General features: G+C 42.5%; 1 long non-coding RNA gene across 1 annotated transcript; it reads right to left on the bottom strand.

Annotated features, from left to right (window-relative positions):
- Window positions 1–5,447: 5,447 nt before the first annotated feature.
- On the bottom strand, window positions 5,448–5,836 carry LOC121704085. The gene is made up of 3 exons (XR_006030229.1): window positions 5,676–5,836; window positions 5,570–5,602; window positions 5,448–5,495 (listed from the first exon to the last, which is right to left on the bottom strand). It is a non-coding gene; the product is annotated as an uncharacterized LOC121704085 (long non-coding RNA).
- Window positions 5,837–11,533: the final 5,697 nt, after the last annotated feature.

Genomic DNA, 11,533 nt, shown 5'->3' on the forward strand with positions numbered 1-11,533 from the left:
TCACACTACAGGTGAATGGGACTTTTTTCCCTTTATAGATATCCCCATACATTTCTACCAGATTAATCTTCATATTAAGAGAAATACTTTTTGTATTACACTTTGCCTAAAAAATAAAACACAATATGCAAATGAGGCAATATCTCATTAAATATGCGTACATTGAAGCTACAGATTTTATGAGGTGATCACAATGTTCAGTGACCATAATTATAAGGTCTTAAAAGAGTGTAAGCATTCTGATTTGATATAAAGAAAATGGCTAAAAGAAACAGTCAACCAGTGACATACATGAATTGCCAGTTTTGTATTATCCTAAACTTTAAAAGCTTACATTTCCTACCTGTTCTAAATATTGCTGTCATCACGCCATATCACCTCCAACTTTTTTTTCTCCAACAAAAGTTTACTTGGCAGCCATAGTGATCTAAGGTCATAGCAGAGCACATGGCTGTGCTGTAAAGCAGGATGACTTGTGAGATCAAGAAAAGTAAGGAAATCTACTCTATGTGTTGGCATGTGTCTTCTTACGTGTCATTATCATGAGTTGTAGTTCTGTGTATTTAAATAATTATAATGACTTTGTATCAGTTTTACATTTAATTTGGTGTGTATTGTAGCTAGCTAGCTGCTATGTTTTTGTTTTGTTTTTTTGCAAAATGGGGAAAATGTCATCACCAGATTGACAAGTTGATGAAGTTACAATGTCTTCATGTCATGAAGTTATTCCTCACAAAGAACAGATAAGTTGGTACATACCAATTACTCATATTTGAAACCTTATTTTACAAAATTCCAAAAGATCTGGAGAAAGTGAGAGAACAACTTATGGATCTACATCACTGACACTGTCATCAGGTGACACAGATGTCTTTGTGTGCCTATTATACCACATAACAATTGTGGCTCATCCGCAACTCAGGAGTGAAATAATCAATATTACCACTTCACGATATCTGCATAATGCTGGGAGACGAGCTCACACAGTGTCTCCCAGCACTACCTGTGGCTGGGTGTGATACAACCAGCAAAATATCAACCAAACTTGCAGCTCTGAACACTGTCCACAAACCAGACAACTCTTTTCTGATTCTCAATGTCACCTGTCCACAGCTAACAGAATGCAACACAAATGGCAGAAACATTCTTGGTCAAATGTCTCAAACCATCAACGGACATGGAGACATTTGACGACCTGCGCATTGCTGCGTTCGATAGTAATGCCTTTAAGATGGACTTTGAGAGGGCCGCTTGCACCTCAACTAATGCAAGAAAACATACAAAGAGCCTATTGAACAGCAGCTTTGGGTCCAAACACCATTTACAGACACCACCTTGATCTTAAATGCAGATGCTTATGGTTTTGTAAGAAACACCAGTTTATTAGTCCCTGAGATTGTAATCTCAAAACCTGAAGGTTTGCCAGATCCCTGCTCGTGTGGCAAGTGTGCACACAAGAATGGGTGTCCCTGTCGGGTAGCTGGTATCCGTTGTTGCAAGTACTGCAAATGCAAGGGAGGCTATTGTTGCAAGGGAGGCTATTGTTGAGGCTATTGTTGAATGAGGTCTCATCATCATCCCCATACCTGGACTCTGTTGTGAAAGTTTTACCTTGCAACACAGAGAATAAACCTGTTGTTTTGTATTTTTCACTTTAACGTTCCAATGATAATAGCAAGGTTGGATATAAACGTACTTTTTGCCCCCAGGCAACATTATTGCGGAATGAATATCAATATTTTACAGATATGAAGTTATAATAATAGAAATTATCATAGGAAATAATCAAAATCACTGTTATGTACTAGTTAAAGGCTCCATAAATCTCCCCAAACATTCTCCGGTACAGTATACATACACACACAACCACACACACATATCCTTGAGTTTGCACACTTGCACCCATGCATACTCATGTATGCGTACTGAAGCACACTCATGCAAGTTACCTGCACCTGACTTTCTGAAAGTTTAGTAAGCAATTTGTCTCAAAAGAAAAACACAGGGGGTAGGCCTATAGCAAATAGAGGGATCAGTCAGGCCTCAAACTTGGGGATACAGGGTAGCAAGTCTGCAGCTTCACCGCAACATCAAAAAGCCATGGATGTTGGTATGATAGTCAGGGCACATACTACTCAACCATAGTGATGGCATTCTATAAAACGTCATGAAGCACACTCATGCACTTCACATATACAGGTGCTTCCCTACTTAAAAGATTTATATGGCCATATGCAAGTCCGTTATCGTTTAATGTTACCTCAGGGCAACATGCAGTTTTTTGTAATTTCCTATGACACCTACATTGATATGTTATGAAAAGTTGTTGATAATACACCGGTAAATGTATACCTGATAGTCACAGTTTGATAAAAATAAAAGGTTCCTAGGGTTAACCTTTGAAATTCCATAGAAAATGCTTGGGGTCATTTTTGACCCCACGTATGGAAAAGTGTGGTACTGATACAAAAAATGCAATAACTTAAAAATATATACCAATTAGATACAAATCCAAATGGCCTAATGTCAAAGACAACCTATTTGAGGAATACATGGAAGATCAAACGATAACAATTTAAAATGACCAAGATATTGCAAAAAAAACAACCGCTGGGGTCATTTTTGACCCCACTTATGCATCCCTTGTTTGTATACAATTAATTTTCCATTCAATACAGCTCAAAACACAATTAAAAAATATGAAACCCGAATTCGTACACATACACTACATAGTCATTGTAAACATTGTGATCACCTCATAAAATCTGTACCTTCAAGAATGTATATGTATATTTAATGAGATATTGCCTCATTTGCATATTTTATTTTATTTTTTAGGCAAAGTGTAATACAAAGAGTATTTATCTTAATATGAAGATTAATCTGGTAGAAATGTATGGGGATGTCTATAAATGGGGGAAAAAAGTCCCATTCACCTGTAGTGTGATAAGTGTCATCTGTTGTGGTCATTTTTAGGACTTTCGTCCCGGGTAGAGATTTTGGCACACATATACCACGTTGTTCAATGGGGTCATAGGCTATTAGTCTATAACAGTTGAGATATTCTCCGCTAAATGAAGTGCATACAAATCTTACCCAGGACCTAGAATAGAGGCAAATTCTTTGCCAGCTTTTAATTATCAAAAGTGATTGCCAATTTGAACGCTTTATTGACTTTACTAAATAGCCTAGGCTAATTACCACCATATTTAGTTCTGATACCAAATAAAGTAAACTTCATAAATAGGCCTGCATCCATTGCGAACATATTTTATTATTAGTCTTAAAATGTCCATAACATAAAATCATCGTTGAGCCACAACATTGTCAACATACTGTCGGCCTACCATAATTTGACTTGTAGCCTACTGTGCGCTGCTGCGCTGATTTCTAAAGACTGCTGCACAGTGGCGGCGACTAGCGTCTTGAGAGCTCAAACAACGCTAAGAGAGAGCTTACGAATGGTCCAGACCAACCTTACGAACGTGTGACTTACAGAAGATATACTTAGCGTACGAACGTGTCGGGAATCGTGCCATAACGTTAAGAGAGAGGTAAAGGAATAGGTTAAAGGAGAATTCCGGTGTGATATTGACCTAAAGTGTATTGAAACATGATACCGAGTGTGAACGTATGTCTCATAGCCCATCTCGGCTTGTCCCCTGCACTCCAAAATCTGGCGCTAGTTAGCCGATGCTACCAACACCTTTTTCAATAGTGGTGCTTCGGCATCGGGCTAGCCATGCAAATAAATCACTGTTTTACACCCGTTTACGAGGCTCAATGTATCTCCACACTTCATTGGTAGACTTCCGAGGGCCCTGACATTTAAAACGAGACATTGAGAACTTTGAAAAAGCACTGGTAGTTTACTTACAAGACGATTTATACAGACAGTATCTTCACAAAGTTTAGCGTTTGCAGCCATCTTGAATTTAGTCACGATAAGTCGAGCAACGAGTAAGAATGAACAGGTATGATAAGGGATCAGATTCCAAAAATAATTCAGTGGAAATGCATGGATTCCAGTTGCTGCTACTGGAAGAAACTGGAATCCATGCATTTCCACTGAATTATTTTTGGAATCTGATCCCTTATCATCAGTGATGCAGTCTCGTTGTAAGCAAGCGGGCTAGTTGAATGGCCTACTCCAGAACTAGCTGTTGTGAAATTGTTGAGAATTTAATTGATTAACACATCACATAAACTGTTATTGAGTGTTGTTGATACACTGAACTTGTGCCCTCGGAACCAAATCTGACAGCAAGCAACTCGAGTTTTGGAAGTAGGCTGCAGGCAGCTGGTGGATACATAACTGGCATGCATAAGGTAATGGTAAGGTAAAAGCAACGACCGAAATGCAGTGTTGAAACACGTGTATGAAACGTATACGTTAGACCGGCACATCCGGGAACTTGACTCGTGGCAAACGTTCCCGCCCCTTTCGGGGGGAAAACAAACAACCCCTCTCATTAACTCCAACGCAAATTAGGGTCAATAAACGTAATTCGTACAGAAATCGCAGGAATAAATAATAACAAAAAATACCACAAATCAATATGACCACTCAATACATAACCACTTTGCCGGTCGTTGACCGTGAAAGATACCTACAAAAGCTTAATTCAATTAATATAAAAACACGTCTCTTCAGTATCCCAAGTAGCCTACGAAGTGGTGCAACAACCCCACTCAGTGACCAGAAGTGTCATACGGTCTTCTCTTCTTATGGCTTGTAGCCATAATTTTCTTCTGTCAGGATTTTTTTTGAGGACATGGTAGGCAAAAGAAACTCAGGGAGGGGTTCTTAGCTGTGTGGTTGGTACATGTCTACCGGTTCACTCTGGCTTGTTCTGAGGGAATGTTTTCCCCTCAGAAGGGGCATGGCGCAAACAACCTGCTCTGTGTGACGCGGGTCCGGTTGTAAGTATTAAATATGCAAACACAGATCCGGTATAAACACTGAGCCCCCCCCCCCCCCCAAAAAAAAAACTCCCGTTTTTGGAAAGCTAAATGTTGACAGGTATGTGTTAAGATGGTCTATTTAGTCAAAGGATTTCAAAATTAATTGTGAGATGAGTCATTGTCTCTCTCGAAGCCTTAGGCTATAAATTCTTATATTAAATTAGGTGTCAGAATTGTATGATAATCATACACAAGAATGTAGAAAAGTCAAAGTAAACACTTTTAGTCACAGTTTAGTGAGTTTATGTTTGGCATCCCATTTCAGACAAAGCAGGCACGCTCAACAGTTCAAACAAATGAAAGCTCATAATATTAATATATATATATAAATATAAATAAAACACACACCATTTCCATTACAGGATTGTGGTGGAATGTAAGAGCTGCTAGCCTACTCCCTTCTGAAAAGCTACAGGTTTAGAAACAGAATAATGCAAGGAAATTAGGCAATTTTGTAAGTTGAAAAAAAGTTTATTCTTTAAGCCACAATGCAACAAGAGCCCAGATATCCATGTGGATGAGTCCAAAGCCTGCTGGGAAAATGAACATGAATTAATTGCTGAAAATCTCAGTACACAAAATGAGAGATACCAAACACACATACCACAGAAGGTCAACTGGACAAGCCTATCCTTTTCTGTGGAGAGAGAACACATTAGCGCAAATTCAAATCCTTATCAAAGCTCAGACACATTAAAACCACTATTTACCTTGCAGGGGTGGGCTTCACAGTTTGGTCCACCTGGGCTTCATGTGGAGGACTGGGGACAGGAGCAGGCTCAGAAGCAGGAGGATCATCTAGAGGGATGTAGGTGGTTTGGGAAGAGATCTTTTTTCCTCGCACATAACGATTGAAAGACTTCACCACATAACAAGGTAGTGTTCTGGCCCTGATGACGGACCCTCAGTAGCACCACCATTAGCCGATGCTGGGGGCTCTTGGGCTGGATCCTCCGGCGTCTTGGGCTCCTCGTTCACTGGAGCTGGAGTCATCTTGATCCATGCTGGTGGTGTCTGAACCCATGTTAGGGGCTCTTGGGCTGGAGCCTCGGGCGTCTTGGGTTCCTTGTTCACTGGTGCTGGAGTCATCTTGATCCATGCTGGGAGCTCTTGGGCTGGAGCCTTGGGCTGTGTCTGGGCCCATGCTGGGAGCTCTTGGGCTGGAGCCTTGGGCTGTGTCTGGGCCCATGCTGGTAGCTCTTGGGATGGAGCCTCAGGCGTCTTGAACTTCTGAGCCGCGCTCAAAGTCCACACAGGAATAAGTTTCTCCTGATGGGAATTTAGGTTTTCCTGAACAGGTTTATTGGGACTTGCTGAATTTTCACTGTTTGTCAAGCCTTGTTGGCACACAGAACACAGGGACACTGGGCACCTTGGGCTCCTGGTTCACTGGAGCTGGAGGCATCTTGATCCATGCTGGGCGTGTCTGGGCCCAAGCTGGGGGCTTTTGGGCTGGAGTCTCATGCACTTTGGGTTCCTCGTTCACTGGTGCTGGAGGTGTCTTGATCCATGCCGGTGGCGTCTGAACCCATGCTGGGGGCTCTTGGGCTGGAGTCTCAGGCGTCTGGAACTTCTGAGCGGCGCTGAAAGTCCACACAGGAATAAGTTTCTCCTGATAGGAATTTAGGTTTTCCTGAACAGGTTTATTGGGACTTGATGAATCTTCCCTGTTCGTCAAGCTGTGGTCGCTCACAGAAGACACAGAGACACTGGGCATCTTGGGTACCTCGTTCACTGGAGCTGGAGGCATCTTGATCCATGCTGGGTGTGTCTGGGCCCATGCCGGGGGCGTCTGAACCCATGTTGGGGGCTCTTGGGCTGGAGTCTCAGGCACCTTAGGCTCCTGTTTCACTGGAGCTGGAGGCATCTTGATCCATGCTGGGTGTGTCTGGGCCCATGCTGGTGGCGTCTGAACCCATGCTGGGGGCTCTTGGGCTGGGGTCTCATGAACCTTGGGTTTCTCGTTCACTGGTGCTGGAGGGGTCTTGATCCATGCCGGGAGTGTCTGGACCCATGCTGGGGGTTCTTGGGCTGGAGCCTCTGATGTCTTGGGTTCCTCGTTCACTGGTGCTGGAGGCATCTTGATCCATGCTGGGGGCTCTTGGGCTGGGGTCTCATGAACCTTGGGTTTCTCGTTCACTGGTGCTGGAGGGGTCTTGATCCATGCCGGGAGTGTCTGGACCCATGCTGGGGGTTCTTGGGCTGGAGCCTCTGATGTCTTGGGTTGCTGGTTCACATGTGCTGAAGGCATCTTGATCCATACTGGGGGTGTCTGAACCAATGCTGGAAGCTCTTGGGACGGAGCCGCCTCAGGCACCTTGGGCTCCTGCGTCACTGGAGCTGGAGGCATCTTGATCCATGCTGGGTGGGGTGTCGGGACCCATGCCGGGTGCTCTTGGGCCTCCTGAGCCGCACTGAAAGTCCACACAGGAATCATTTTCTCCTGATGTGAACTTAGGTTTTCCTGAACAGGTTCATTGGTACTTGATGATGCATCTTCACCGTTCATGAAGCTGTGGTCACTCACAGAAGACACAGGGGCACTGCCAGGAGGCCTCAGTCTGGAGGCAAAGAACCCAAAACTCTGGGGCACTTCCAGCCCTAAAACATGATCACCACTTCAGTTACAATATCCTCTGGTTGTATTGTTTATTACAAATAAACTAAATTATTACCTTGAAGGCAAGGACGGCAAAGGCCTACATCAGTCAAGAAAAGACAAATGCAAGGTAGCCTGTAGAGTACAACACACTTAGACCAACTGATATACTATGTACAGAAAAACAACTAATCAGCAATACTCAGTGTTAACCTAAACATCAAACCAAGACTGATGGCCAACTGCAATGTCTTCACTCAAACCCCCCAACTCCAGATGCAACTGCTGACTCCTCTATAATGCTCCAGCAACACTCCAGCTTTAACTCACAGATAACCAAGCTGGGCTTTTAACAGTCTGGCCCCCAATTAACCAAGTGACTTCAGCTGAATCTTAATTAACCAACTGGCTTCAACTGATTCCAGTAACTGTGTGTCTGGGATCCTATGTGGCTAAGTATCCTGAACAAACTCCTATTTTATCTAATCTCAACACTGTCTTTGAAACCCTATACTTTGTTGGCTGTTCACCAAAGAAATATCCTGTCTAAACAATGTTATTCTTTGTAAGTCGCTTTGGCTAAATGTAAATGTAAATGCACACAAATTGATTATCCATTAAATTCAGCCAGCTGAATTTAGCTTTGTGATCTATAGCCACCAGGTGGAGCCAAAGGGCCAGTCAGAGCCATATGGATGTCTCACTGTTAAGACACCCTCTCGTGGCTTCAGAAGCTTTATTCCAGGCTACTATTTTTTATCTGTATTTGTAGCCGTTTTTATCTGCCGCTTTGGTAGCCTCCATTTCTCAGATCAGAATAGAATCGAATCTAAGTTCAGACTCCACATCACAAGCAATTTCTCATTATTTCGAACAGACACCTGCTTTAGTAGCCTCTACTTTAGCCCATCCATGCAATTGACTGTGTACAAACAATTGTGTGTTTTGTCACATAGCCTACCAATAGCAGATGTGTTGAACCAGCTGTCGTTATATGTTATATGATAAACATCAATCAATCAAAACATCTTCTGAAGTCCTCTTGGTTCCTGTTGTGTGAAATGACATAGACTGGTCTGAGATAGCATATGACTCTTCCTGTTTTAAAAAAAAAGGAAAGTAAAGTATATATTTTTGGGCTTTTTGCCTTTTTCGGATAGGACAGTGGAGTATGGCAGGAAGCAGGTGGGAGAGAGAGATTGGGTGGGATCGGGAAATGACCGCAGGTCGGACTCGGGCCTGGGTCCCCGTGTGCACATAAATCACACTTGTACATTGCCGTCAATTTTGTGTGTGTGTGTGTTGTGTGAGTGAGTGTGTGTGTGTGTGTGTATGTGTTTATGTGCGAGTGAGTGTGTGTGTGTGTGTATGTGTTTATGTGCGTGCGTGTGTGTGTGAGTGCGTGTGTGTCTGTGTGTGTGTGTGTGTGTGTGTGTGTGTGTGTGTGTGCTTGTGTCTGTGTGTGTGTGTGTAACTCATATGGAATTCCACGAAACTTGGCATGCACTCAGAGGCTTCGCTATCCTGGCGGTGATCACAATTATGAATACCTTGTGACTGCATTTTGCAAACAAAAGTTCAGAGATCATGTGGACACATGTGGTTATTTTGCCAAATCGTGTGTATCTGTTATCTCAAACACATTTGTCAGAAAATACATTACCCCACAGCATAAACATATTTACTGATGCATCCACTGATACTGATGCAAGTGTTCTTAGGTTTCTTAGGTTTAAAAGGCCAATGACTAATTTAAGACAATTACTAATCCTGGAAATACCAACCAACCAAGATGAAAGACACACACACACACACACACACACACACACACACACACACACACACAGAAAGACACAAGAAGACACACAAGAAAAGTTATAAAAACAGATGTATAATTGCATTGCACATTGCCTTTTAATTTAGGACAGGGGTTTCCCCGTCTTTAGAGATAAAAGACATTTATGTGTTCCTCAAAGTCCAAAGTTTGTTTGAGTGCCAGATTAAGGCACTAAAGTACTTCCTGTCCCACCCGCTGCCAAATATTAATGATATTTGTGTCATAGCACAGGTTCAATAATTTGAACATAATTCTGACTTTTTAGTAAGATACGCCATTTGTTTGTCAGTATATCCTGAAACTGATATAAAATGCAGGTCTTGTCGTTTGACAAGGGGATTTCAGCAGTGATAATCGGAAGTCATAAACGTGTGACTTAATGTGAACTAGTAATTGCATGCTCCACCTGACCTAACCTGACTTAGGTGAATGTGTTCCGAATAAAAGGTAGGCTACTTCCTGGTTCAGGATTTTATTGACTATTCACTTTTCTACCTCATCTTTGCTCTCTAGGTAGCCTGGCGGGCCATCCTATATCATTGAAATGTATAGTCCGGAATCGAACCATTCACCTCGCTTAATCCAAGGGGCGGGCAGAGAATTGTCTTTCAAACTGCCTAGGCATGCAATAGGCCAGCGCCACGACCATATCCGTATCCGGTCGGCAAAACGGCAAATAGGCTACATCCTTCTTCGAAAGGAATGACTTAAGTGCAGTGTGTTGCTCAACTTTCAAAGAAAAGCACAAGTCCAACTCCTCCAAAGACGCCAACGCCGATTCAAACAACCGCTCTTCATTCGCCATAGCCACCTTCCTTGTTCACCGTCGCAGGACTGTCGTTATCAAGCCTTAAGACTCTCTAACAAAATAGAGCGCTGTGATTGGATGATGTCCACGGCGTCAGCCAATAGAAATCCCTATGGTTTGATACTAGACGTACAGGCTGAGCAAATTAATTTGCCGCCGCTAGGGTGCGTCTAGATTTCTAGGCTACTCTCTAGGACTAATGTAGTGACACATTGTTTGTGTTACCTGCTTTAGTAGCCTCTACTTTAGCCCATCCATGCAATTGACTGTGTACAAACAATTGTGTGTTTTGTCACATAGCCTACCAATAGCAGATGTGTTGAACCAGCTGTCGTTATATGTTATCTGTCAAGTATCATTTTGTCATTTCTATTAAGTTACACATTTTTGGTAAATATCCTCTGGATCCATGAAAGGGGGGAGTCAAATCAACTATCAACCAATTCTCTAAGCTGAGAAATGCATCAGGCTATCATGAATAATCAATTGTGAAGTATAGGCTAGGCTTAATGTAGGCCTAAGACCCGACCCGAAAAGTTGGGACGCTTTGTAAAATGTGAATAAAAAATGCTATGATTTACAAATGATCATAACCCTATATTTAATTAAGGATAGTTCAACGACAACATATCCACTGTTGAAGGAGAGAAATGTTTTATGGAAAAAAATATGTTCATTCCTGCCCTATAGGATTTCAACCGCTCAACAGTCTGGGGACTTCTTAATCATGTTGCATTAAAAGTATGATGCACCAAACAAGATGTACTGCACAGCGGTACAAAATATGACCGCTGTTCAGTCCTGTACATCGTCTCCGCAAAAATAAATCACACTTGTCAATTTGTCTCCATCTACTCCATCCCCTACTCGTACAACTTTTGTGTATGCTTGTATGTGCGTGCCTGTGTGTGTGTGTGTGTGCGTGTGTGTGAGTGTGTGCGTACCTGTGTGTGTGTTTGTGTGTGTGCATGTATCTGTCTGTGCGTGTGGATGTGTGTGTGTGTACATGTCATGCATATGTGTCTGCGTGTGTGTGCATGCGAGTGTGTATGGCAATTTGTCTCTTATCTCCTACTCCATCCTAGCATGGGTGGCAGCCAAATTTAGCCCCACCCACAACATTTGAGGTTGGGAAGTTCGATCTGGCATTGCTCCATTGTGTAATTTAAGACAATTACTAATCCTGGAAATACCAACCAACCAAGATGAAAGACACACACACACACACACACACACACACACAGAGAAAGACACAAGAAGACACACAAGAAAAGTTATAAAAACAGATGTATAATTGCATTGCACATTGCCTTTTAATTTAGGA

This window comes from Alosa sapidissima, chromosome 2, assembly GCF_018492685.1.
Source record: "Alosa sapidissima isolate fAloSap1 chromosome 2, fAloSap1.pri, whole genome shotgun sequence".
NCBI classification, from domain to species: Eukaryota; Metazoa; Chordata; class Actinopteri; order Clupeiformes; family Clupeidae; genus Alosa; species Alosa sapidissima.